The sequence below is a fragment of the Podarcis bocagei genome, assembly GCF_964188305.1.
Source record: "Podarcis bocagei genome assembly, chromosome: 6".
NCBI lineage: Eukaryota > Metazoa > Chordata > Lepidosauria > Squamata > Lacertidae > Podarcis > Podarcis bocagei.
The window spans coordinates 35,598,569-35,624,003 of NC_138130.1; the positions used below are offsets into that span (position 1 = coordinate 35,598,569).

Genomic DNA, 25,435 nt, shown 5'->3' on the forward strand with positions numbered 1-25,435 from the left:
GCGCGCGAGAAATGATCTAGGAAGTGTTTCCTGCCCACAGCTGCATGGGGGGAGAGGCTCAACAACTCTGGGCCATCTCCCCTAATTTTCCTAAAATTGAGTCCCCTAAAATGGGGGGAGGGTGTCTTATGCACGTGGGCGTCCTATAGATGGCAAAATACAGTATGTCAGCAGAAGGGATATCTGACCATAATGCCAGAAACATGCATATTTACAGTGCCATTTCAAACCTACCCTCCCCTTCTCAGGAAACTGATTTCAGTGGCCTCGTGTTCACAGATGTATAAGTGCAATTAGCCAAGATCAGCATTACTAAGCATTACTAAGAACAATCCTTATACTGAGCTTAGTATTCCAGGAATAGCAACTGTATATTCAGGGGGAATCTCAAAGCCAAAATTCCTGGACAGTAAGGACAAATGTGAAGTGACATGAAATGTACCAGTCAGGATGCAACATTAGAAGTAGCCTGAATACACTGGACTTTTATTTTATTTCTTTAGGAGGGCTTGGAAATATTTTCACCCAGCCTCTCTTAGACACCTGCACAAAAATAAGTAGAGACACTTACATGGGAAACGGTTGCAAGTAAAAACATTTATAAATATTGTAGGCCTATATGTTTTATCTTGGAGAGATTTAAATGACGTTTCGTGTTCAGCTGTAGATCAACATGCAATAAACATTGCTGAATAACAGAGTATAAAATGCCTTCAGCACACTGATACTTGTTACAGATAGAGCTGCCTGTTTTCTGCATTTGCAGACTCTGGTATCTGACTGTAATAGGTATGAGTTACTCGTGCGTAAGCTGGTGCCTTTCTCAGTTAATTTGCCTTGTTAAACCTTTCTGACTGCACAGCCCCTTCTCATCATGGCTGTCTCAGTCACTGGCAGAATCCGTCAGTGGGCGTTTCTTGAACCTCTTCCAACATAAAAGTTGTTTGACACCCAGTCTCCTCCTCCTCTCACTGCGCGGGAGTCTCCTGCGCAGGGAAGGCGTGGGTAGCGGAGGACCTGGGCTCTCTTCACTGATGTCTAGTGAAGAGTCCTGGAGCCCTCTCTCCAATTCCCCCGTCTGCCCCCCTTCATCCCTGGTGTTGCGCTGAATGGCTTCCCCCTCTACTGAGCTGTTTCTCCCCCTGCTGCTGGGTCCTTCACCAGCATTATCTGGGAGCCTCCCCTTCGCCTCTCCCTCCGATGTCAGTTCCCTGACACTGACATACACTACTGTCTTGAAAATCGCAACTCATCGCCTCTGACTATGTTGTACATAGGCCAACCAACACCTCCCAGCCAACCTGACCTACCTCACATGGTTGTTGCAAGGATAAACATGGGATATGCATAGAGGTCTAAGTCCCTTGAAGGAAGGGTAGGATTAATAGGTACTAGAGCTAATGGGGGGACTATAATTATAACAATTATAATAGATTGTGTGTCAGAATTAGACACACAATCCTAAATATGCTTACCAAAAGATAAATATTTTGGGACACAATCCGGATACCCTTTAAAGTCCCATCTTCACATTAAGTTAACCCATAGGTTTTCCTTGTGGATATCAGTCAGACTTACAGTGGAATACTATATATATATACCAAGCTCTGCAAAGCTTCCCCTCAGGTAAATGCTTAATCATGCATAACCATGGCTGGTTTATGGCAAGTGAACTCTTTGGGATTTACTTCAGTGTAAGCAGGCTTCAAAACTGACGGTTAAAAATGTGATCTAAATTAGCCATTACTAATGTAGCCTGTGTCTTATTCTTTTCCTTATCAATATACAAATAGCTCACACAAGATTTTTGAATGTGTAGCAGCAGTTCTGGGCAAAGAAAACAAGAGAAATCACAGAATACGAACAAATTCAAATCATACCTTTTTACCATATAAACATTCAGTCCAATTTATGCATAGCAGCTTCAATAAAGCTGCCCATTAGTCTTCAAAATACCTAGTAATAGCAATTCTGACTATGCTCCAAATTGGATTCCCCTCCCCCCCCCCAAAAAAAGAGAAACTAAAAAACAAGAACTGGTAACATTAAAATCTAAATATGGAAACTCTCGCAATACATGCTGGCAAATTATCCTCTGTTCTTTCGAAAATCAGTTCTATTCAGACATGAAAGCAGGCAACAACAAATGCACCTGCTTTTCTTTCCTCTGTGCTGATATGCTTTTGTAATTCTACCTAGGTAACACGCTCAAGAAAAGCTACACAGTTACAACTTTGTCAGATACTGAGGGGAAGCAAAGAGTTTAGATTCTCAAGGTTTGTATGATGCGGCAAAATCTATGTGCAACTTGTTCTCAAGAAAGTGTGCAGAATGGAATCTGAATAAGGCTGGCAGATCTTTACCCGCAGAATGGTGCCACAGGGAATTTTTCCTGTTATTGACAACAACCAAATGAAGAAAAAAGGGAGGGGAAGCGCAAAAAAACCATAAAAACTCAGAGAAGTAAAGGAAGAGGCACAGCCAGAAAACTGTACTAATAAATCAATCTTTTTCAAATACAGTTATTATAAAGTACTGTACTTTTTTTTTAAAAAAGGGGCCTATGTTTTGCTTGAAAACATCATTCTGCAGAAGCACTTAAGTGAAAATAAGGTTCTCTGATCAATTCAACATTTGACTTGATAGGTGAACATGGTTCCTGATGATTACCCTTGACAATGGCTTTTTTCTGAAAGGCATTTGGCTTTTTAGTGATTTAGAAGAAACATATTTTTAAAATATATTCTCCCCTGAATATACTGATGCTATTCCTGGAATACAAAGCTCAGTATAATGATTTTAAAAAGACTGAATCCTTAGCACCATTTTGAGGCACCATCCTTTCCTTTGCAACAACGAAATATACAATGGTGGGAAGAATCCAGATATCCTGCTGTTTGCAGCATGGCTTGGGACAAAGGTGGTCCCAGGAGGAAGGCTATGGAATGGAGGCAAAGTGACTATCTTCAGGCCAGAGGGATTGCTCTCTTAAGGCTCTGAAGTTCTCCACCAGGGATAGAGCCTATAAGAAGTGGTCAGGTGATGGAGACCTCAAAGGCTTCAGAATGTTCCCAACCATCATCACAGCAGCTCATTGGGAGTTGTCCATGGTCCTGGAATTTCTAACCAGTTTTGTCCTACTGTGCATCACCTCCCTCTTTGTGGGATTCAGCATTCTACTGAAACACAATATCCAACCTCCATGACACTCTTTTTTGAGGTTTCAAAATACAAAGAAAACCTTCTGCCAGCTTTAAAAAAAATAAAATAAAATTCCCTGCCATGTGAAGACCATCCAACCTCCCTTCCCATTTCGTGGGGCCACTTTGATACTTAATGTGTGTCAGGGGTTCAGGAGCAGAGGCGAGGGCAAGGGAGGAAACAGAGAGCGAGGGGGAGGAGGCCGAAGAAAAGATGAGTGATGACGACGACCCGAGATCTCCGAGTCTTTCCAGTGAATCAGAAGATTCACAGAAAGGAGCGCCAGTGGCCAGAGCAAGGGGGGAGCCTAGGGGGACACCCCAGGAAGAAGGGTCCAGAGGGGGCTCAGAGGGCAGCAGTTGGAAATCGGGGCCAGCGTCACCAACAGAGCGCAGTGGAGAGGAAGGGCGCCAGGTATCGAGCTCTGGCAGCTCGCAGCAGGGGGGAGGGCATGAGTCAGGAGTGGCCACACCTCCATCGGGGAGCGAAGAAACGGTTAAGCGGAAAGTGGAAGGTTGGGCGCGCGCGCCAAGTTCAAATGCACAGGAAGGTGGCGCAGTAAGCAGCCCGGAAAGGGAGCCAGGTCCTAAAGCCCGACGCAAGGAGACAGGAGGGTCCGGGGGGTCAGCGTCAGAAGAGTCCAGGAAGGAAGAGACCGCGGGGGGCAGAGGGACCCAGAGAAGAACGGTCAGGCGGAAAAGGTGGAGTAAGGCTATGGTATTAAGCTGGTGTACAGGGGGCGGAGACTCAGACGGAGCTTCGCCGGTCTAACCCATAAGACGTAGAGCTGCACGCAGCAGCTTGAGAATGGAAACTGTAACTCAATAAAGACTTTTATAAAGTGAACGCTGGCTAGCGTGATCCTCTGTGAGCTAGGATCTGGAAGCAGCTCTGACAACGTGCATTTCCCAGGGAAGGAACTGCAAGGTAAAAGCAGAAAACAGCTCAGGAAATACAAGTGATGTCTTTCTTTCGGTAGGCAAAGATTTTTAAAAGGGGAAGGGATAGTGCACAAGAATTACCATCCCAAAAATACAATGAATGCCGAGGTCCTCATCTTTCTTATATTTGGCTCAGCAGCCAAATTTATAAGACCTGAGAGCTGGTCAGCATGGTGTTGCTCCCATACCCAAGTAAAAAGACCCATTTGCCAAATAACTTTGCAGCTGTAGCTAAAGCCGCCATGTCAACAACAGCCATAATTTTCTGCATGTTTATCACCCTATTTATTTCTGAATTTGGTGGCCATGTCAAACTTTTAAGGAGATTACTTGTCAAGCTATTACAAAACAAGATTTTCCAGTTTTATTTGAAAGCTTTCTGTTTCAAAGGGAAAAGGAATAAATTGGGTTTGCCACCAAAAACACCCACGTCTACTTGCATATGCTAATCCATGTCAAATACATGATAATATTAAATACCAGCTAGGATGGAAGAGCAGCTTTATGTAGAAAAGGAAAAGGGGAAAAAAAGAGAGGCTAGTCTTGAGGGAAGGAATCAGTTCAATTTTTAGGTTACATTGGCTTTCTACCTCAAATATAGTTTAAATTACTTTGTGAAAATATTTCATTGAAAAACTGTAAAAGAAACCAAGCGGTACAATCTGTTAACCTTCACTGTTTCAGCCATTCAACTTCTTCCACCTTAGATCATGGGTTCTCACCTAATAAATAGATCACTACCTTCAAACTAGTTGTTAGTAAAGCACCACTTTATTGCAATGCAATCCTCAAAGAGATTCTTAATCCCATCACATTTACTAAGCAACTGTTGTAGACAGGAAATGCAAAAGAGCAAATAGACTGTTTAGAGAACTGCTCAGTAATCGTGATTCTATTTTAGTATGCATATTCTTATTGCAAGTTTGTAAGGTTGCAAATAAGTTATGTGGGTGAGGAATATGTCAGGATTCAGCAAAGGATTATCAAGTGTCTTTTTTGTTGATAGATTAGTCACAGTGCTTATGGAACTGCATTGTGCAATATGTTGGTAATAGCCAACAACAGAGCTAACACACACACAGCCATCTGCCAATGAAAGACCTTTGGTGCCTATACAAGAGATGGGAGGACAAGGTTAACTCCACTGGAGTATAGGAACACATTAATATTATAATTTTGGTTTCACATGGTGGTATTTCGCTAAATTATTGCATAAGCATAACAATTTTGACTTGTGAAAGGGAGATTCCCCTTCTCCTCACCCTATGCATGCCTCCTCCATCCCCAAATCTATTCCAGAGAGTTGGAATAAGCCACAGACTAGTTTGGGGGGCCCTGTGTTTCAATGCCCTAAGAGAAATCATTGCACTGATAAGATGTGCCCCATAGTGCTATTCTGCATATAACCATCAATTTCTCATTTTTGCAATCTTATATTCACTCCATTACAGTGTCAGTTCATTAAAAAAAACAAAAACATGAAAATTCACATACACTTTCATGCATATTTCTCCTAATACACGTTTTTGTACATGATTATTGCACTTTTATGCTATTTCCACAAATATACATTGTTTCCCACATATTTTGGCTGGAGAGCTACATCACAAATGTGGAGCAATGCAAATTTTGAAGGATAACTGTGATACTACAGGGATTCTAACACAAAACTCTATAACTGGCCAGCTATAGTGGGATATATCTTTCTTTTTTTTATATAAAAATTTTTTACACTAACAATTCTAATGAACTCCAAGTTGTCTCAGTACTCTAGTGCACAGAATCATCATTTAACAGCTGAGGAGCACTGAGGCTCAAAGATGTGACATTGATGAATCAGTTGCATACGCATAGGACTGTAGTATATTTATTGTTGCCACTGGGAGCCAACAAGCCCTTGTTGATCTACAACAAAAGAGGGGCTGGATCTAGACACATCAAAGAAGTGTTTCATTTAAACAGATAGAGAAAAACAGGACTCCACAGCTCCACAATTTACTTAGTGTTGAAAATCCAAGCTGCCATGACAGGAGGATTCTGAGGCATTTAGGACAAACGGAAAGACATCCAGGGAAGCCCAAATCATTTGGTTAAGTGGAAGATAAATAGCCAGGGACAGATTAAGACATTGTTTCATTTACAGGGAGCAACGCTGGGGATTCTTAATGAATCCAGGTAGGAGTGTACATAATCTTTAGCTGCAAGTCTGAGTCTACCACTCAATAGGGAGTTGCAGCAATTCCTACCAAGCTGAGTTTATCTATAAGAGACACACTGCTGCATACATGTTCCACATTCATAATTTACACTTTTAACTGTAGAATTAAAGCATCCAATGTACACCTTAAAGAACTGAATGTGAGATGGTATTACAGGGAAATATGTTAAAATAACTGTAGTGCTTCACACATTAAACAGTTTCTAAAAAGTACCTCACTAGAACCCAGATCTCTAGAATTATATAGTGAACAACAGATGATCACAATGTTTCTCATCAGGACTTTGTCACTTTTACCCAAGGGAATCTTGTCATTGAGTGAGAATTGCAGGCCAGACATATAATCCATGACAAGTTGGAAACCAATAAAGAAGCCACATGGGATTGTATCAAATTTCTTTGCACTATACATCACCCATGTCTTAGAGCTCTGATCCAGTTGGTATTTTGCCCAAATACTTTTAACAAGCTAGGTTTCCCTTTTAATGGCTTTAAATGATTCACAGTGGAAGCTGGAAGGGTGACTTCCGAAGAAAGGCTTAAATGCTCAACCAACAGCATATGGTTTAAAAGCCACAGCAGTTTTGCTGAAATAAAGCTGCATTTCTCTCTCTTTATATGTCCCAAAACGTCCACACCGTGTGTATTTTAGGGCTTTTTAAGAACTTAAGACTGTGCTTCTGTTTCAAGGCAACCCTCACCTAGAGGGTGAGGAACCACAATGACTATGAATCTCATGATGGCAAATCTCATGATGTTAAGCTGTTCTGTGAGTCGTGAAGGAGATGATAAGTGTTCACAGCTCTGCCCTCCCCCCACCTTTGCCCTTTGTGACAAACAGCTATTTAAAGCATTTATTTTTTTAACCACAGATGTTGGAATACTACTTTGCTGATGTGCCACAGCTGAATGAAATGAAGCTCATTCTGGTCCCAGACCAGATTCATATACTGTACTAAACGAACATAAAACACAATAGAATTAAGTTTGAATTTACAATTGAATATAACAATAAACAATACATACACAGCTATTGTCTAGACATTTTGCTGTTAACAAAAATAACCAAACAAAGTTTTTTATAACATTGCTGCCAACAAAAAAACCCAATTTTACTTTCTATCCCACCTTGCAGTACCAGCCTCCAAGGTGCACTATAAATAAATAAATAAATAAATAAATAATCCCATTGTTATTATTATAACAACTGTGAAAATAGTAAAATGGGAGTAAATTGGGACCTAGCAACACCTATTAAATAGTCCCGAGATGGTATGTGTGATGTTGTTGGGGCCAGTAATGGTGTTGTCTGGGTGTATGTGGCAGCAAAGTTGGCATCTGGGTTTATTGCAGGCTCTGGTGCCAGTGTCTGTGTTAAGTCTGGTTGTAGTATTATTGTGGGTTAGGAGTTGTTTAAGATTGGGTGGCTGTCTGTAGGCCCTAACAACATCACACATACCATCTCGGGACTATTTAATTGCTCATCGTCTAACATTGTGTATGCCATCAAATGCCAACAGTGTCCTTCAGCTCTCTATATTGGACAAACAGGCCAAACCTTACGCCAAAGAATAAACGGACATAAATCTGACATCAAGAATCACAAAACAGAGAAACCAGTAGGAGAACACTTCAATCTCCCAGGACATTCTATACAAGATCTCAAAGTAGCTGTTTTACTACAAAGGAATTTCAGAAATAGACTGGAAAGAGAAACTGCTGAATTGCAACTCATTACCAAACTTAAAACCATGGAGAGACCTGGTCTGAACAAAGACATTGGATTCTTATCTCATTATACATGACTAAGCCATTTCTCACCTTCTCACCCCTTGCCTTTTCCTGTAAGACCTATTACAGTCGTTAAGAGTCGTCAACAGGCTCATCTCAGCTATCTGCCAATCTCCCATTCCCACCACCCTTCTGAGTAATACCCCTCCCCACCTTCTCACTATATAGAAGGATCTGGCAACTTCTGTTTCAGTGTATCTGAAGAAGTGTGCATGAACACGAAAGCTCATACCAAGAACTAACTTAGTTGGTCTTTAAGGTGCTACTGGAAGGAATTTTTTATTTTGACTATGGCAGACCAACACGGCTACCTATCTGTAGCAAAAAGGAAGTGATCCTAGCCCTTTGATAGCTCTCAAAGAGAGAAGTAGAAACCTCTTTAGCACGTGTACGACCCACTCTCATAATGTAAACAGTTTAGGAAGGGAACAATACTTAATATCAGTCCCTCTGCAGAACAAGCTGAATTTTAAACTTTGAGGAGCTTAAAGAGCAGTTTCCAAAGAGGTGAGTTGAGGGAAAGAAAATATTAATTGCCTCATTAAGTTCATGCACACACACAAGTAAACTCAACCTAAGGGATCTTTTAATTAGCACAGAAGTAAACAATTTCTATTTGCAAATATTATACTCGCTAATGCAACTACTTTCCTTTTTTTTTTAAATCAAATGCCACCTTTCTTCCAAAGAGTTCAGGATAGCATACATAACCTCCTTGCATCTCACAACTTTGTGAGATTTGTGGGTCAGTCTACTTACCTAGATCAATCAGTGAGCTTGGTGACTGAAAGTGTGCTCTTCAAATAAATTTACAGTTGTAAGAACAATTGCAATACCAATCACCAATAAAATAAATCTGAGAGGAATGGAACCATTCAACCAGCTAAAAGCATTGTAACTTTTTCTCTTTGAATTAGTCCAGGAGAAGTTGCAGAACCTAAGTCATCTCGGCCAATGATCAGCAATGATGGGAATTGTAGTACAACAACATCTGAAAGCCACCACATTGACTATCCCCCCCTCTAATTGCTACAGCTCTCCACTCTTTTAGCTTCTTACCTTCAGATAAACTGTGGCCTAATGTCAAAGCATTTTATGTGTCTAATAAACTGCATTAGCCAGCAAGGCCACTAAGGCCTAATGTAATGAGTTAATTTTCCTCATTTTAATTCCAAGCTTGTTTCTAATTTACTAATACAAAGTGTTCTCATCACCTCTTTTTTATTGCGTTTTCTCAGACTAGTAGTCACATTTTCCTAAGAAATCTGTAAGAATAACAGTCGTGTCCTGCTTTCTCAGCACACCATCACAATTCCTGGTGTCATCTCAGTCAGAGCTGCACATGCTTTGCACATAATTGTGGAGTATTTTTAAAAGGCTTGATCCAGATGCTAGCAAAATTCATGCCTGTGTATCTGCTGCTTGCATCAATTGAACCAGTTATCTGAAATATCAAGGATGACATGATTCATGAAACCAAATACCTGGTATTTGGAAGAGAGAATATAGGAAGGTCATCCAACAAGGCAACTTTTCTGTCCTTATGGTCTTTTGAGCACCCTACAAGCTTTTTGCAGTCTGTCCTTATCCCTCAATTCACTCCTGAGTTAGTGCATGTATATGTGAAATTTCATATCTTTGCTGGTCTTCCTGCAATGGATCAAGGGCCCCTGAGGATTATCTAGTCCAACCACCTGCAATGCAGGAATATGAAGTTTTCCCATACAGGGATTGAACCTATAACCTTAGCATTATCAGCACTATGCTCTAACCAACTGAGCTATCCAGGTGTGAGCACACATCTTCTAATGTTCCTCTTCTTAGCCACTGTCGATTCTCCACTTCTTAAATTTTTCTTTCACATTCTTTCATCAAATACTGTACTATACATTTTTTTTCTAGGGTAGAGAGGAAGGAGGGAGTTACACACACACACACACACACACACACACACACACACACCTTCCCCATTACTTCATAATTCCATAGATTTGTCTCAAGATACATACACACCACACAGTAACAATAACAAAACAGTAAAGTTAGGATTGGGAGGGATATATTTCTATACCGGTGCATATCCAGCTTTATTACTAAGAATCTGCAAATCCTCAAACCAAAGAGCATGCAAAACAAGTAGGATCAAAACAGCACCTTATGAATGCAACACACAGCTAAAGAACACTCCTAAGTTTATATCAGCTAGCTTTATGTTTTTAAGTTACATGTATACAAAATGATAAGGGTAAAAGCAAATTCCCCTCCATTTGTTGCAAGTGAACTGTTTGAGGAAACATCATTGCTCAGCCTGACAGAATCTAACTAGTAAGATAAGAGGTGATATGTATCTATTTTCAACTATAAATGAAATAGAATTCTGTGACCTCAGTCAATCTGAAATCCAGTGCAGACTTTATCAGTGCTAGGAAATTGGTGTGTGTGTGTGTGTGTAATGGGTGCCACATTTTAAGATACTACCAGGCTGATAAAATAAAGGATTATTCACTTCTATGTGCAAAGTTAGTGTTTTACAGGGAGTGCTTTGAGAGAAGCAATCTGTTGCCTAGTAGTATCTGAAACTAGTACAGCACATATCAGCACTTCACCTATTACAACAACTGCAGGGTTTTTATATTTTGTGAGATTTTTGTCAGCATGCTGGAAGCTAAAAGGTTTGATGTTCAAAGATCCAATCCACTTCAAGATTAGCTATCAGCTGTACTTTATTAGAAAAGCAGTAGGGTTTCCCCCCCCTCCTGATTTCGCCCATTAAATACCACCTGGCTGCTTGATGTTATTAAATGAAATATGAAAAGATTAGTATGAAAAGGCATGGAAAACGTCTTAAGCTCCTTTAAAATCTTGCAACAGCGTTTTGGGGAACAGAACTATGGACAGTGACAGCCTTGTGAAACCACCCAATTCTTAAGAATAACAGCAAAGCGACAGGCATCAATAAAATAAAACATTAAAAACTTTTTATCAATTAATTGTTATATTCCAGTAATGTGTAGCTCAATTTACTCACATAGCTGCTGAAAATTAACGAGGACAATCCAGGTTTGACTACATGACCAAACTGAATTTTCATCCGACAGCCAAACAAATATGTCGCAATTTCATACACATGCACCAATAAAAATAAGTGAAATACCCAGGGTGAGTTCAAACAGTGTCAGAGCACTTGTCTAATGAATTTTCTCTTGTACAATGAGACTATTTCCCCATCTCTTCCCTCTGGCAGCTTAGTGTACATGCCCCAAATCTGATCCAGAAGGCTAATGGACCCTCCAGAGCACATTATACTGGATGTCACCACAATTTTTCTCAACCATGAATTTGGGGGAAAGGTTATCAACAATACTGTGTCACCTAACGATGGATATAAAGTATTTCATGATGAGTTCATGGTTTATAGAGACCACATAGATTTAGTTGTTAAGTGTGGTGTTCGCTCCTCTCACTCCCTTTAATCAAATTCCATCGTGTTTGAAAGCATGATAATGAAATGCACAGATGAAACAAGCATTAGTTATCTGAAAATTACAGCTAATTATACATAAACTGCAAGAGTTATATTTAATGGATCAACAGCACCTCTCAAGACATTTATTTCCATAACACGTGACTGACAAACCAAAGAACCAAAACTTGGTGTTGTTGTTGTTTACCTTATTGCAAACTGTTCAAAAGCGTGTAGATTAATAAAATGTTCTCTCTGCCGCAATTATGGAACATCACATTTTTGTTCCATAACAGTAGGCTAACTTCTTTTTAGATTTAGTGTATGAGTGGATTCTTGTGAGTATTCATAGCTTGAGTCAAGGAATCTCCATGTCTCCAAAGGGACACGGCCCGCTTCGGGTAATGAAGCTAAGCAAGTCTGGTCTTGTAAGTTTCCTGGAAACCACATGTAAATAGCTATGAGTTAATGGATAACCTGTGGCCTCAAAGATGATACTGTTGTGCTACAACTCCAACAATCCCTGACCACTGGCAACATTGGTTAAGGTCAGTTGAAATGGGAATGCATAACCATCTGGAGGGTTACAGGATTCCCACACCACATAAGAAGGATAGGATATAAGTCTAACAATAGAACCCTGAATCTATGGATATCTAGCAAGCTTTCCCCATAGTCTTCCACATGAAAATTCATATGCATTTTTCTGTGCATTTCTCCTAATATATACTTTGGGGCAAGCAATGTTTCCTATTATAATGCATTTTGTACATTATTTTCACTGATATTTGCGTCACTCTCCCAATACATGCATTTTTAATGTGCATTTTGGTAGGAGAATGACATTATAAACCTCAGCAAAGTGAGAATTTCACATTGGCTTAGGAAGTGGGAATTAAACGTTAAATCATGCAACAAACAAATTTCTTCCCCATTCTTAACAGCACAAGTATGGTTATCCATTCATGTAGTTCCTCCAAGCCCTGAGCACCTGTGAAAAATTAGTGACTTCACAAGTTATTATATTCAGGAAATATACATGATATTCATGTAAATATACACAGCATGTGCCTTTAACTCAGGCATAGGCAAACTCGGCCCTCCAGCTGTTTTGGGACTACAATTCCCATCACCCCTGACCACTGGTCCTGTTAGCTAGGGATGATGGGAGTTGTAGTCCCAAAACAGCTGGAGGGCCGAGTTTGCCTATGCTTGCTTTAACTGTTTCCAGACTGATGGCTTCCATCACCATCTATTGGTGTGTTGGCCATCAGGTTGATACTTAGTACAAAGGTGAGTAATTCTGGTCTTACTAAAGAACCAGAAACTATGGTGAGCTCATAATAACAAGAGCTCATAATAATAGTCCCCACTTGCTATGACCCGAAGGAGAGTCAATAGCTCTCCCAGGTCAACAGCCATGCCACCAAAATGTTGTGCTTCCTTCACTAGAAGAAATACTGAAGAGACCTATATGGGCAGGCAGGCAATACCCTGAGAACTCCTGATTTCCAATCTTCATCAAATCATCCAACATTATAGAAAAACAAGGTTAGAGCAGTCACAGAAAGAAAATATTTCAAAGATGTTAGTAGATCCCCCCAACTATTCCCATTTGAAATGAATTCATAATTATTGTCACAGTAAGCCAATAAGAGTTGAACAGACCACGGCCTGATATTTCAACCAAAAACCAAATCTTGAGTCTTTCTTATTTAGAATATAACTTGAATTTGCCCACTGTGTGTGAAAGAAAGCAATAAAAGCAGCCAGTATCTGTGAAGAAAAAACCAAGCAATAAATCTGATTGATTGCCAAACTGCTTGAAAATCACAACTCCAGTTTTCAAAACATTTTATCAAGAGTGGAAAATTGTCTCTTCAAGGTTAGTGAACGACCTGGTTAGACCGTAAGAAGGAGTGCTATTTAGAACAAGATTTAAAGCCTGTCATGTGCAGTTCATACAGCATGCTTAACATAACATCCCATTGACATAAGTCTGCCTGCTGTTTTAAGCTAACCACCAGAAATTATGCAGTGGGCTTTCTTTTTTCTTAGATTGCATCATTATATGCAAACAGGTATACTGCGCAAATGGTTCTCTGTCAACCATGATAGCCTTATGTTTGTACATGAACTCAGAATGATGTGATTTAAATCTGAATAGCCTTATGAGCCAGAGTTTTTTTTTTTGGCTTGGTATATTTTTGAGGTGATTGATTCTCAACACTGAGTACTTCTAAGCAGAACAATCAGAGGTTACTCTTATTTGGAACATACTCTGAATATCTATTGGCTGTGAGAGGCTTATAGAATTTTTTTTTTGGGGGGGGTAGTTTCTTTTCCATGTGTCATCAGGAATTAAAACTAATTTAAATTGGGACTGTGGTGTGTGATGAGAGGAGGCTTAATTGTTCCCTCCAGAGGTATGATATTGATAGAGGCCACTAGAGCTATTAGTCTTAAAAGAACAGCTTCCATTGGTACCTCAACCCCACCGGAAGGCAAATAGTAGCACATAGATTCTGACTAGAGGGGAAAGAGTTAACCCTTAAAACCAAATGAAGATAATCCCCTCACACATATCACTACTACTACTACTACTACTACTACTACTAATAATAATAATAATAATAATAATCTAAAAACCAAAATATTTGCTAATGGTGCATTTAAATGCCATTTAAAATTTGACTCTTCAATTTAAAATGAAATCACACACAGTATGTATTAGATAGGTCTAAGTCCTATGTTTTGAGTCAGTCTCTCTCTGATTTCTAGATAGCGTACTGGAGGAACAACAAATGGTAACCACTGCCATCGTGCTCCACAGATGGAGGCCAAACTCAAGGCCAGGTGGACTCAAATTCAGTCAAGAAATTATTCTTGTCCTAAATATAGCATGAAACTGAGTACAATAAATGTTTATTTCAAGCTAAACGAAGTTCAGTCTTAGTAATCGTGCCCTGATGCTGAAAAGGACATTCCTTGGTTCAAGATTTACCCCATGTTAGGATTGCAAAGCTACAGACCAGAAAGGCTATCAACACTTTTAAACAGATGCCCTCTCAGACAGTCCAAAAGCTCACACTGCAGTTTCCCATATTTACCACCGCAGAATGAGGGGGATAGAATTACACTGCATTGCAACCCTATTTACAGATTTGTACCCAAGCTCTGAAATTGGGGGGGGGGGGGAGACAGATTAGTAAAAACAATCCATCATGAAAATCTGATGAACAAAGACTTTCACAGCAGAACTGTATGCTGTAAATCCCATTCACTTCAGCACAACTTGCTCCCCCTCCATGTGTATAGGACTGCAGCCTTAATTTGTTTCCACCCCAGTTTAAGAGCATAAGGGAACACAAACAGAAGGGCTTTTTTAAAAACAATGAGAGCAGCAACAGTGCAAGTCAAAAAGAGCAGTTCGCGTTTTCCTTCAAAACTACCATCAAATGAGCAGAGAGAATTCAGACGGAATGACATTTCGGGGGTGGGATGTGGAGTCTACATTACTGAACACATTAATTTAGCACTTTTGTCACAGTATAGCTCTCACTGTAAAGACACTCCTTTAGAATTAGTTTCAAAGCTTTTCCATGCTCTACTTTAATGACGAATGACGATACAGTAGATATATAATTATACAGCTAAAAAGGAACCTACGGGAACTCTGACCCTTATAGAGCAAGCAAAACAGTCATGAAATAAATGATGCAGTGGCTTCTGAAAACCCATCTCTCTTCGTGAATGATAAAGGGCGATAATTTCCCCGCTGCATACCTCCCTTTTTCTTTTCATATTCCTCTCTTGTCAGAGATTTCTTCTCCAAATAACAAACTGTGGTGGCTTTTGTTTTCCCCAGGAAGTAGTAGCTCCATGAAAATAAGCCCCCAATTGGTTTTAAACAGACTTGCTTCCATTTCAGCACGTTTTGGAATGCAGTCTCAACCCTCAATAACAGGATGGAGAGGTAAATATTTAAACCCTATCCAAATTCTCATGTTGCAAACCAAACTACGAATGGTGATTTATTTGTTCACTTATAAAAAGAGTGTATATACCAATGTATCATAAAGATATATCACAGCAGTTTACAACAATATAAAAACATAAAACCAAAATAAAAAACAATATAAAAACATAAAACCAAACCATAAAAAGTTAAAAGCAACAAGAAATTTAAAAGCAAACATCAGCAGGCTATTGTGAGGGGGATCTACTCTTAATTGCCTTTCTAGTGGAACAGGGGGAAATTCAGCAGATGTTTAAAAGTTGATACACAAGGTACCCTCTGTTGGAAGGATGCTCCATAGGACTGGCCTGGTGACACCAAAGGCTTGTTGTCATACGAGCCTCACCAACTCAGGGAATGATCAAATTTGCTCCTGTGGATGATCTCAGTAACCGAGCAGAGTTCAGGCAATCCCTGAGTTATTCTGGACCCAAGCTGTCCAGGGCTTTGTAAATCAATACAAGAACCTTGAACCTGTCTCTGTAGCACGTGGGCAGCCAGTACTGCTGCTTTAACAATGGTGTCACATGTTCTTGGCCAGAAATTCCTATCTGCACCAGCTGGTGCTTCTGAACAGACCCAAGGGCAGCCCCACATAGAGCACATTACAGTAATCTAATTTCAAGGTCAGCAATGCATTGACTACAGTGGTCAGGCTAGCCCTGGCCAAGAACGATCATAGTCCCTGCTTCTTTCTCATTCTTTTTCTTTTCTTTTTTTCTGCAGCTGTTTCTGTTTTGTTTTGAATTGCATTAGTTTTCTATATCTCACCGTATTATGAAAAACTTTAATAAACATCTTAACATTATGGAGCTGACCAACTTTATTCTCAAAAACCTCCTTAAAGGGTGTGTTCAGTAGATTCCTCCTAGCAGGGTCCATTTCACTTGGCTATTATAACCAGCCAACAGCATTCTATGATCAGCACAGAATGCAGAAGTAGTAATGAATGGAGGACTGAGTACACAGTGTTCCATATGTATTCATGAAGCAAGAAGCTATTGCACAGCAGTTCCCCATGCAAAGCAGGCAAACAACTTTTAAATTTTTAAAACTCTCTTTGGCAGCAGGAACTGCTCTGGTCAACTCATCAGCAAAAGCTCAAGCTATGTGCACAGTTGGCCCCCATGTGCTCGCTGGATCACAACACATTGTATTATTGTTTAATGCTAGAGGTTCAGCATGTACCTGCTACTTTATTTAATGAGGGAGGTTGCTACCCACAGCCCAACATATATTTCCATGATATCACATGGGGACAATGATCTTTTGCACATCAGGTCTGCTGGGGAGTGGAGGTTTTGAGCTCCCTGCACACTCAACTGTGATCTTGATGCAGCCAAGGCTGGCCTGTTTTGCTGTAACATCCGCACCTATAATTCCTCCTCAACTATCAGGAAATGAATTATTTCCTGTATTTGCTCTCTGTTCCTATTTGTTGCCAGAATTGTTTCATTTTCTTGCCCTGAAAAGGTCTCATCCAAGCCAGGCTACCAAAAATCTTTTTGCCGGCACAACTTGCCAAACAGTGATGTGACACAAAATGTCTGGAAACCTTCCAGCAAGAAATAGAACACAGAATTGGAGGGAGAGTTTTAAAGGCAGCGGCAGTGACACAAAAACAGCCATGTGAGAATGAGAAAGAAGTCCCCATGAAGGCTGACAGGAGGAATCTGTTCCTCAACCAAAATTGATCCAGCTTCATTGCATAATCAGTGAACAATATGCATCAGAGAAGAGGCCGCTGCTACATTGTGAGAGGTTTAGTAAATTGTATTAAGAACATACTACAAATGTTGCAGGAGAAAAGCCATATTGGAGGGGTATCATCAGGAAATGTTCTGAGTACAAAACAGAAAGACTTGCATAAAACAGCTTGAGACCACTAAACTCCTATCGCCATTAACCAAGAATGTAGCGTACTTATATGAAAATCACCGTGTATACAGCATTACTATAGCCCACGCATACAGCAATCTTTAAAATCTGAAAATTGTTAGTCTTTACAGCAAAGTTATTGGATAAGTTAATTATTGGCTTCATCTTATAGATGGGAACAAAAGAAGATGGCTACATCCCCAAGGCTGAACAGGAATTTAAAATCAGTTTTGAGCAGGGTGGATTTGATTTAAATCAAATCGATTTAAATCACTAGTCAGTAAGGCTTGATTTAAATCACTAGTCAGTAAGACTTGATTTAAATCTATTTTTTTACAGAAAGACTCATTCTTGCTGGTATAATCTTAATATTTACAACCAGATGAAGGTTTCATTTTTGGAATAATAAATTTTCAGAGTATTTTTTACAGTCATATCAAAAATTACTGATTTGGTTATACTATTAGAAATACATTGACAGATAATTGTGAAATTATTGTGAGGTTTGATAAGTTAACTGTTTATATTTGGACAACTTTTCTGCTGTACTTTATTGGAAAGAGAAAAATAACAATTTCCTTAATAACAATTTAAACAATTTATTTAAGTAAAACAATAACATTATAGCATATGCATCCATGTTTGTTAACTGATGTGGTTAAACAATTTTTTAAAAAAAACAAACAAACACACCTTAGACTGAGTTTTAGCACGCATGAAAAACTTAAAACAAATCCTTATTTCCTGAACAGCCTTTGGACTATAAGGTAACTTAAATAGAAAACTATCTTTAGAAAGATTCCCCCCCCCCAAAAAAAGCATTTTATTTTAAAAATATGATTTAAATTTTAAAAATATGATTTATCATTGATTTTTATCCACCCTGGTTTTGAAAACAAAAGCTCACCATTTGATCCAATGACTCACATATATAGAGGCTGCATAGCAATGAACAAGGTATGTTTGGAGTTGGTTCCATTAGGTTCCCTTCCCAAGAGACCAATGCTAATTATGCTGCAAATGTGATTTATCAGTACAGTGGTACCTCAGGTTAAATACTTAATTCATTCTGGAGGTCCGTTCTTAACCTGAAACTGTTCTTAACCTGAAGCACCACTTTAGCTAATGGGGCCTCCTGCTGCCGCTGCACCGCCACTGCACGATTTCTGTTCCCATCCTGAAGCAAAGTTCTTAACCCGAGGTACTATTTCTGGGTTAGCAGAGTCTGTAACCTGAAGCGTCTGTAACCCGAGGTACCACTGTATTTGAATGTGTTTTGGAGGCATACACATGCAAAACCAACATATAATGTGCACAGTGGACTGTTTATGACTCTCTGAAATATCAAAAAAATATTGTAAGCTCAGCATCATCGAACTCCTAAACTACTTGAGCAACTATCTGCACCACAAATTAAACTGGCCTCTGCAGGGAAATCTTGTGTACTGCACCTCTACGAATCCCCAATAGTGTATTCTGTTGTGACAGTTCCTGGGATTATTTAGAGCAGTGGCTCCCAATTAGCTAAGTACTGTGGACCCCCTGTTTTTCAAAAGCTAAGCCATGGACCTTCTGAAAATTTTAATACCATCTATGCAAGGCTTTTTTCCCCATGGGGAACTCACAGGAACTCAGTTCCGGCACCTCTCAGGTGGGTGCCAGTACCATTCTAAGAGAAAGAGGGAGGAGTTCATGGTGAGTTCTGGCACCTCTTTTTCTAGAAAAGCAAAACTGCCTCTATGGTAGTTTCTGTTATGTTAATGGTGCCATACCCACTGATCTAGAGCAGGCTTCCTCAAACTCGGCCCTCCAGATGTTTTTGGCCTACAACTCCCATGATCCCTAGCTAGCAGGACCAGTGGTCAGGGATGATGGGAATTGTAGTCTCAAAAACATCTGGAGGGCCAAGTTTGAGGAAGCCTGAGCTAGAGGAACCAGTGAATAAGCATTAAGCCTACTTAGGTTTGTACTGGGTAGGTATTCCTAGAACCAAATAGAATCCACACTTGATTTTACTAGTGACTAGTGATCAATGGCTTACAGTGCTGATTGCATATACTGTATTATATTATTATGTTGTTGTTATGTTATGTTATGTTATGTTATGTTATGTTATGTTATGTTATGTTATGTTATGTTGTTATGTTTTATGTTCAACAATGGGTTGAGATGCCTTATTTAATAAACAAAAATCAAGCAAAGCTTTTCACAATGCCTAATAGTTATACAACCCTGAAACCAATGGGTTTCAAGTGTCAGATGCTCTTGGGAAACATGGGTCTGCATTTGATGACTTGAGGACAGGCTCTGTCAAGTTTAATCACAACGAACAGAGAGTATTTCTGCTCCACGTATACTCCTCCAAATGAAAATCAAAACTGTCAAAATATATGAAGATCAGAACTGAAATTCTTATTTCACCTTTATACTTAACTGTATCAAAAGGAGGGGGGGAGACTAAATGGAGAACAATAAACATTTGTCGCATTGTTAGGAGTCTGAGAAGGGCAAAATTAATCAAGAACAGATTGTGAAGGAAACCCTGTTCCTGCAAAAGAAGGTATTGGGTTGGATTCAACTAAATAGTTCTGCTAGCAGGAGACAGCACAAAGAGTCCTACTAGCTCAGTGTAGTTTCCTCTCTCCTCCTCCTCCTGAATGGCTATCGGGGATTAGAAGAAACCCCCCAGAACAACATATCAGGGAAGGAGATTGTTCCATCATGCAAATGGAAATGCATGCACTGATGGAATGATCATCTTAGCAAAATGTTCAATCCCATCCATTATATTTATGGGTTGTTTTGCAGCTGTTATTAAAAGAAATGTTAGAGTGGCTCGCATAAGCATCTCGGTAGCCACCAAGCTAAGCACTGATGAGAGCCACACTGAGCTTCAACAAGGCAACTGCATTTAGTGTTCTCAGACCAATCACTGAATACTGAGAGTCGTTCATTCTAATGCTGTGTAAGCAACAACAAGCACAACAGAAAAAAGAAACCATCTTCCCAGTCTCCCCTCTCCCAATATTACAAGTCACTAGTGGTCAATTAAGTATTTTTCTTTTTCTATAGAAATTCAGTATATTTTTTATCTAACTTCCAAGGGAGTCCCATAATAGTCTGAATATTCAGGAGTACAGTGGTACCTCTGGTTGCGTACTTAATTCGTTCCGGAGGTCTGTTCTTAACCTGAAGCACCACTTTAGCTAATGTGGCCTCCTGCTGCTGCTGCGCCGCTGGAGCACGATTTGTGTTCTCATCCTGAAACAAAGTTCTTAACCCAAGGTACTATTTCTGGGTTAGCAGAGTCTGTAACCTGAAGCGTATGTAACCCGAGGTACCATTGTATACCCCCCTCTCGACCATAAAAGGTACAAACAACTGGACTTGTGATGTTGAAGGCAATAATTGTAGTGATACCACTAACAAGATGTTCTTCAGTCCTACATCATTAGCATATAAAATTAAGTCCCACCATGTATCACAGAATGTTTCTGACTTTTCAATATCACTCAAAACCCCTCTCTCAGGTTATATTTTCTACAATAGCAATTTGCCAAATATTTTATACCACAGGTCATTTCTGGACCTTCCACTTTTGAGTGTCTCTCAGCCTCGTTATCACTAGCAAATGCTGTAACGATTGTTCATTTTGATGTCCTTATTTTCTCCCTCAGATATGGATAAGAGATACAATTGTGCTGTATATTCTATTGATTCCTAAAATATTTTAGAAATCTCACTGTGTACCATTCTGCAAAACCCCTTTGTCACTAAGCATAACCACAACAGATGGCGGTACATCTCCCTTTGCCCACCAAGTACTAACTGAGGATCTGGGGTCTCAACCTCAGGGAAGGGAAATGAAAAACTGGGATTTTTAGAGGGCAGGACTGCTGAGACAAAGCATTTCACTATTCATCTACGTGATCTGGCCCACAGTATAACCAGGAGAACTTCATACAGCTGTAGCCTCAGGGATCTCTATGGAGCCAGCTGCTACTGTAACTTGGCATCTGGGCTCGATGACAAACATGTCAGAAAAAGAAAGAGAAGCATGGTGTGATGTGATGGCCTGAACGCAACCTCAGATTTTATGCATTAAAACACAGATACTTTTGGCCGCAAAAATAAAATGGGAAAGCTATCAGCAGAACCATATTAAGCACCATTATGTGTGGTTCGTTTAGTTTTTTAGATATCAAATTTTGTTAGATATCAAATTCACGCTCTCAATGCCCCATAAGAGGAGAAATATAATAAAATAAATAATGACATGACATGACATGCAGGGTCGTTGTAAGGATTACAACTAGATAATGCACGCAAAGTTCTTTAAACAGGTGTAGGTCCTTTGAAAATGTAGTTGTTGTTGTTATTAATTATGATAATAATAAACAAACAAACAAATACTCCTTTAAAGTTTGAGAATTAGGTTGATCTGATCTTAGGAACTAGATAGGTAGGAAGCCTAGAAAGAGGCAGACAGAAGGAACATGGATCTCTACAACAATAAATAGAGATTGTGCAAGTCAACTAGGTGATACAGTGGTAACTGGGGTTACAGAAGCTTCAGGTTACAGACGCTTCAGGTTACAGGTTCCACTAACCCAGAAATAGTACCTTGGGTTAAGAACTTTGCTTCAGGATGAGAACAGATACCGCGCAGCGGCGGCAGCAGGAGGCCCCATTAGCTAAAGTGGTACCTCAGGTTAAGAACAGTTTCAGGTTAAGAACGGACCTCCAGAACGAATTAAGTTCTTAACCCCAGGTACCACTGTATATAATCTAAACTGCTGTGAGAATTCCACCGAACTCAAAAGAATTTAACATATGTGAAATACAGGGTGAGTAAAAAAGAGGCCCCGTGGATACAAAGTACACATGTTCCACGGGGCCTCTTTTAAAAGACTCACCCTGTATTTCAGGAATGATCTGGCAATAATCAATAACTTCAGGAATGATCTGGCAATGGTCAATAACTTCAGGAGCACGAAAACACTTCACAGCACACAGGGATTTTGCAATTTTAAAACAGTGACGTTGTTGCAGCACAGTCTTTGCATCCCTACCCACATCCATGAGTTTTCCATATCATATGAGGTTTATCCAGAAAATTTTCTTTGATTCTGAAGTTGAGAAGGATATCAACAGCTCCCAGATTCTGACACTTTTTGCCTTAAGCTTGTAGAGTTCTGCAGATAAGCTCAGTGTCCAGGAAATAAATATTTGTCAGCTAGTGGGTGGAGAGGGAGAGAGAAGTAAATTTCCCTGAGCAGTATTCAGTAAACAAATATCTGTCAGCTAGTGGGTGGGGAGAGAGAAAGAAAGAAATGTCCCTGAACAATATTCTTGTCCTCCATGTGTTCAGGGACCTTAAACGGCCCAAATTATTTCTTTGACTCCTCCTTCGTGATTATTTATATTGCAAAGCTCTCTCTCTCTTTTTCAATCCAATGGCATAGATATTTAGGATCTGGGTCTTAGAATATTGATTCAGCACCCCCTGATGCACATCAGTTCTATTCTGGGTTAATTTTATTTCAGCTCCTTCGGTCCTTATTGCCACAATCCTCTCTTTGAGCTCTCTAGAGTCTCTCCTAAAGGTTAGGCAAGCACCCTGTCAGCATACAAACTGTGCAAGTCTGATGCTGATTAAAGCATAAATGGCTGGTATGGATTCTTCCTAGGCTTGCCTTCGTCTCCAACTAGCAAGGAAAAAATATGGCTTGAACATCCCAAGCACTGTCCCATTAAAAGAGCAATGCATGGAGCTTTGGAGAAAAACTAATTGGTTCTAGACTGATCATAGCAGATTCCACATGGAATCTGGATATTGCTGGTTTTATGACCTATCTGCGGTAAGGTAAGACTGCTCTTTTGCTCACAAAAACCACTATCTACCAAAGGCTACACATGAATTCAACAGAAGTTGGAAAATAATATCTGTTTGTTTAGGGAAATGTATATCACACCCTCCTATCACATTCATAGTATTCACTTTAGTAATGAAGTTCCATTCCATTCTTGCAGCAGGCTTTTGTTGTGAAAATTTTTGCTAGATTGTGCAGACGACATATTTAACTAAAATTATGTACACAAATAACTGTCATTTTTAAAATCAGAATCAGAACATGCTCGGAACAAAGCTCACATATATTATTTTAAATACAATATTTTGTAATTTTTGATATGTTCAATATGTTCATTTTTAAAAACAAAAAAAATGAATTATTATTTCAATAGGCACAATAACTACCCATTGAAATTCCCACAGTGCATGTGAAGTTCAAGGCAACTGTTGTGTGCACAGATTCCTTCTTACTATTATCATATGTTTCCCATAGAAAAATCAGCCAGCTTGCTCTCCAAGTGGATCTTTAAAGTACGATATCAAAATTCAGTGCACATCATCTCAATGTTTGCAAAGCAGATGGAGTTACTTAGAAATGTGACAGGCAGAATGTTCTGTATCTGGTATCCTAATCATAAATTTACTTGGGTGGAATCCCCACTGAGTTCAGAACTGAAGCATAGGACATGAATGCCACTGGGTTCCTTTTTAATCATCTTGAGCTCTATGGAGAGTACTCAACAAAAATAAAGCTTTGGAAACCTATCACACATCTTCATAGGGTCAAAGCTATGTGTGTGTGTGTGTGTGAGAGAGAGAGAGAGAGGGAGAGAGAGAGAGAGTGTAAAGCAAAATAATTGTGGTGATCCAACAGTGCACCTCCACCCCATAAAACTGCAAGTGATCAGAACTGGTCTTGCAAAATCAGTGGGGCATTTAGCTTTTTTAGGAATTTTATGGGCATAACTCAATGTTAACCATGCATTTCAGTTGTATGCCTACCTAGGATATGAACAGTAAGGGCCATGAGTTTTATGGAATTAATCAATAACCAGCTGTGATCAAAAGGTCCTCCTTGCAATGTGCACTTGAACTATTGAAGCTTGACATTTTTCCATTTTCTGCATCCAGGTAGCACCACTGATGATAAATGACACGGTGAAAAAGAAAATCCATTTGTTCCAATATGAACAATTCAGATACTAACATTTGCGGTTTTAAACTGTTTTTATACTTACTGTTTTCATAACTGTTTTAATATGCAACTGTTTTCAATTGTGTTTATATATGTGTGATTATGTTGTAAATTGCTTAGAGATGCCTCATGGAAAGCAATTCATAAACAAAATAAATAATAAAAAATAATAAAACTAGGTCAGCCTAAATGTTTGGAAGGGTATATATATATATATATATATATATATATATATATATATATATGTCACTTGAAGTGACAATCGCTGAAAAGCTCTCTCTTTTCCCAAGGTCTGTGAAAATCAATAGTAATCTTTGCTAGAGAACACAGCAGTAAACAGAAAGCTAAATAAAGGACCAGACATGGATGTTGGCTATGAAAGGGAAACAAGGCAGGCAATCGTGACAGATAATGTCACCAACACTACAAGACAACAAAATGCCCTAGTATAACTATTTGAAAAGCCCAGGGCAAAGTACGTATATCCCATCAAGATACTAGAAGCTTCACCTTACCCTCCAAAAAAGTATAAGTAAAGAGAAAAAGGAAGTCCAGAAATATGATGTGAAATTACTAGGATCAAAAACACTGGTACAGACTTTGATGATAAATTCATTGAACTTCATATTTTATGCCAAAGCTAAACAAAACTTCCAGGATGAGGAATCATGGCTCAGCAATATGGGCAAGTAGGCCCGTGTAAACACCCTATTCAGTTCAGATTTTTCCTGCTAGCCTTAACCAGGGTTTCCTAGCCTTAAACCAAGATTTGAAACCAGGATTTGAGAGAAATTACCATATTTTTCGCTCTATAACACGCACCCGACCATAACACGCACGCAGTTTTTAGAGGAGGAAAATCCGTAGGCATGCCAC

General features: G+C 39.4%; 1 protein-coding gene across 1 annotated transcript in view; it reads right to left on the reverse strand.

The window, feature by feature from the left end:
• Positions 1-25,435, reverse strand: part of ZBED1 (zinc finger BED-type containing 1) — a 133,173-nt gene that overhangs the window by 35,923 nt on the left and 71,815 nt on the right. The window lies entirely within an intron of this gene.